General features: G+C 41.1%; 1 pseudogene; it reads left to right on the top strand.

Moving 5' to 3' along the window:
* The first annotated feature begins 2,666 nt into the window (after positions 1-2,666).
* On the top strand, positions 2,667-3,619 carry LOC130043453 (protein kish-A-like; annotated as a pseudogene).
* The last annotated feature ends 900 nt before the right edge of the window (positions 3,620-4,519 follow it).

Consider the following 4,519-nt stretch of genomic DNA (forward strand, 5'->3'; position numbering starts at 1 on the left):
CTTGACTCCAGTGTTTAGAGAGGAGAACAATCAAGGAATCTAGGGGGAAGAAGAAACAGGAAGTAATGAGTGAGCAGGCACCAGGGCTCCAGTTATAGGATGATATGGAAGGACGATATAGGTGCTCCTCTATCACAGACTCAGCAGCACTGAAACATGAGATCTAAGTTGCAACCACTGAATCTTTGTAGTGCGCCTGTCAGTTGTAGTTGACAGGAGGGGTTGGGAGTCAGGATGGGGAGTGGGAACACTGGTGGTGGGATTGGTATTGAAATATTATATGCCTAAAATCAACTATAAATAACTTTGTAAAAAAAAGTTGTTTATTTAAAAAATTTTTTAAAAAAAGAACCTCAAGGGAATCCCAAATACAACAGTGAGGACAAAACCAAGGATGCCAGTGAGACTTTGGCCTCTAACACCTGTAGCCATTGCAAACAGGAAATACAACCTAATTCCTCATTAGAAGAGAACAAAATCTCTCTGAAGGCCTATTAATCTCAGTCCATTGTAGTATTTCATGCTTGGCTTTTAACAACAACAACAAAAATGCCAAGTATACGGAAAGAAAAACAGAAACAACCAGATTAACAGACAAAGCATAAGGTAAGAAGAACAAGACTCAGACAGAGCAGAGATATGAGAACTGCCAGGCTGAGAATTTAAAGCAACAATGACTGATATGCTCTAATAAAAAATGGGCAATGTTTTAAAGCAGATGAGTAATGTTAACAGAGATGAAAATTCTAAGAATCAAAAGAAAGTACTAGAATTGTTTAAAATGCTAGCAGAAAATTTCTTCAATGGGCTATCATTAGACTGACTGGGCATAGCTTAGAGTCAGTGTTCTTGAAGAGATGTTAACAGAACACTCTAAAACTTAAATGCAGAGGGCAAAGAGATTAAACAGGGGTTAAGTGCTTGCCTTGCATCCTGCCGACCCAGGTTCATCCTTGTCAATGCACGTAGTCCCCTGAGAATCTCCTTGGATCACTCCTAAGCACAGCCAGGAAGGGCCCCTGAGTAACATAATAGGAATACAAGAAAAAGAAAAGAGAAGGAATATTTGAAACAATAATTATTGAAGATTTCCCAAATTGGGGCTGGAGTGATAGTACAGCAGGTGAAGCGTTTGCCTCGCAACTGAAAGAAAGTTTGCAAGAAGAGCTGCGTATTGGCATGAAATGAGATGAGATGGAAATAGTCCTTGCCTACCACACAGGCCTCCGAGGAAGCATCCTGGAGAGGCGTGTGCTTTGGAGTGAGGATCCGGGACTGGCTCCATGTATATTCACACATACTGCTGGTCTTGCATCCCACACCAAGGTGGGCCAAGCTGCCTGGAAATCCCGTCACCAAGTCCCTTCCAGAACACTTTGTGAGATCCAAGCCTGTAATTCCAAGTACATACTGGGAGATCAGAAGAAAGAAAACATGCTGATCGAAGCTTTCAAACAAGGATTGGGCAGGGGGAGAGGGGGCTGGCAGGGGAGACAACACAACTTGTAAATTCTTTGAGCAACATAAGGGACCTGCCCATTTGTTAGTGACTGGGGCAGCCACCAGAGCCCGAGAAGCCTTGGACACACCTGGGTGTGAAGACACGTTCTTTGATTTTGTATGGTGCTGGGATTTCACTGGTCGCTGAGTGAGTTTGCATGTCCCAACACTGCTGATGTCGAAAGGACAGGATTTAGAGACCTTTCCGTGCCTATCTGGAACAGAGTATTTTTATTTGTTTGTTTATTGAAACACCGTGAGATACAGTTAAAAAGCTTTCATGATTGAGTTTCAGTCATAAAATAATTGAATATCCATCCCTCCACCAGTGTACACTTTCCATCACCAGTGTTCCCAGTATCCCTTCCCCTAACCCCCACCCCAATCCCACCTCTCCCTCTGCCTCTATGGCAGATAATTTCCCTCTTTCTCTCTCTCTACTTTTGGGCATTATGGTTTGCAATACAGTTACTGAGAGGCCATCTTATTTGGTCTTTTCTGGAGTGGGATTATCAGAACCAGAGGAGCTGACCTACTGGCAGGCTCTGCTGGCAGAACCTTCTCCAAGTGAGGGCAGAGCACCCTCTGCTGTTGCCCAGGTGACATTGGATGTTGCTTGGATGTCACTGCCTTTGTACTGGATTCTTCACTTCTCTGAAAACATAAAGATTCTCTCAGGTTAAGAAAGCAAGAATCCCTTTACCCCTAGCATGTGTGGCTGGCCTCCAAGCCATGGAGTAAAATTCCTGGTACTAATCTCGGCCTCCCAGGATGGGAGAAGCATGCTGAAAGTAGACTATAGACTAAACATGATTGTCACCCATTGCCTCTTTTGCAAACCACAACACCCAGTAGGAGAGAGAGAACAAAAGGGAATGCCATGCCACAGAGGCAGGGTGGGATGGGGGGGATGGGGGGTGGGAGGGATACTTGGATCCGTGGTGGTGGGAAATGGGCACTGGTGGAGGGATGGGTATTTGATTATTGTATAACTGAAACCCAAGCACAAAAATTTGTAAGTCTACAACTGTACCTCATGGTGTCTCACTAATAAAAATTTAAAAATATATTTATCATGAGAAAAAAATAAAGAAAAGAAAAGAAAAGAAAAACGTGAAAAATTCTCCATGACATTAAAAAAAGAAAGAAAGAATCTTTTTTTTTCCGCCCTAGGCCAGGAAAGGTGTTGTGGCTGAGGCTTCGCCATCCTCACTATGTCTGCCATTTTCAATTTCCAGAGTCTTTTGATAGTGATCTTGCTGCTTATATGTACCTATGCTTATATCCGATCCTTAGCACCCAGTATCCTGAACAGAAATAAAACTGGATTGTTGGGCATATTTTGGAAATGTGCTCAAATTGGTAAGTGAAAGAGTACTTATGTAACAGTATGCTGTATAGTGATAGCCTTCAGCATCCTCTTCATGCAGTAGCTTGTTAAAATGCCAGGACTTAATTGTCTTCAAATTTTATAATGAAAAAATACTTTTTCTACGGATAATAATGAAACAGATGGTTTAGCCCTTTATCTCTGAACATTGAATGAGATAAATTTCCTGTTGCTGCTCTCTATTTTTACGTTTTGGGACAATGTTCTATATAATAATTAGGATATAACCATTTAATATTTAAAAAGTTGCATGTTTTTGTAACAGTCAACTTCAATACAGTCACCACAATATTACATTCTACAAGTGTCGTCCTGTTGTGTCAGATACCAGTTTAGCAAGGTCTCTAGGGCACATAGTAGAAAACATAATTAGAAAATTCCTTTCATTGTGATTTGAAAATGGTAAATCTTTATGAGAGCTTTCTAGTATAGCTTTTTATTGGAGAAAAATTTCAATTTTTATTGGTAAGAATTGCATTATTTAATATAATGCTTGCTTTTCCTCTCAACACACCATTTTGAGCATTAACCAGAGTAGCGCTACTAGCAAACTCTATTGTTTATTACAAGTGTTTAAACTATTTAAAATAAGCCTGTGTATTTCTTAAGGGAGAAGCAAATAAAATGTAACTTAAGAGTAGCGTTTGGAACATGTTCTTATTTAACATAAGAAGAGTTTAGTAGAGCTGACTGTTGCAGTAACCTCTGAAACCTCTCTGGTCAGATGTGGATAAAAGTCTTAAACATAAATTTGACAGCTAACTCTTATTCTCTGAAAAATGCTGCTGTTAGGATGAAAGAGCAAAGTAGAACAATTACAGTAAGATAATCCCATATGTGTTTAATGTCAGGTCTTCTAAAATGAAACACTTTTTTAATTGTAACCAAAATGCACACTATATCTGTATTTTTCATTATGTGTTTGTGTATGTATTTTAATACAGCACTTTAAATCTGGTTTATGTTTTGTGTGTCAACTGGAACCTTGTGTAATTTAGTAGGTGACGTTGAACAGTTGTTAAATCTATTTCTCTTTAAAAAAAAAAAAGCAAGAAACAGGGCTGGAGCAATAGTACAGCGGGGAGGGCATTAGCCTTGCATGAGGCTGACCCAGTTTCAACCCCCAGCATCCCATATAGTCCCCCAAGCACCACCAGGAGTAACTCCTGAGTGCAGAGCCAGGAGAAATCACTGGGCATTTCCAGGTATGACCCCAAAAAAGTAATAATAATAATAAAGAAAGCAAGAACATGGGGCCAGAGCCCTGGCCTTATCAAGAGTAAACCCTAAGCATCGTTGGATGTGCTGCCCCCCCCCCAACAAATGAAAAGAATTAAAACTGAAAAAGAGGGAGAAAAGAAAGATGAAGAGATGGCTTAAAGATCTTAAGAGGTTCAGGCATGTCGTCCCCCCGCGCCCAGCATTACTGTCTTAGCCCCAAACAAAACACACCAAAAAGCAAAAGAGGACTGGATATTGAGCATGTGGGCGAAGTGCATGCTTTGCATTCAGGTAGCCTGGCTTTGCTTCCTAGCGCTACACGGTCCCGACACCGCCAGGTGCAACCTGGAGCAGAGTCAGGAGGAATGTTCCCCCACCAGCACCACCAGGGGCGGACCCCCAAAAAAA

This window comes from Sorex fumeus, unplaced genomic scaffold, assembly GCF_029834395.1.
Source record: "Sorex fumeus unplaced genomic scaffold, SorFum_2.1 ptg000122l, whole genome shotgun sequence".
Lineage (NCBI taxonomy): Eukaryota > Metazoa > Chordata > Mammalia > Eulipotyphla > Soricidae > Sorex > Sorex fumeus.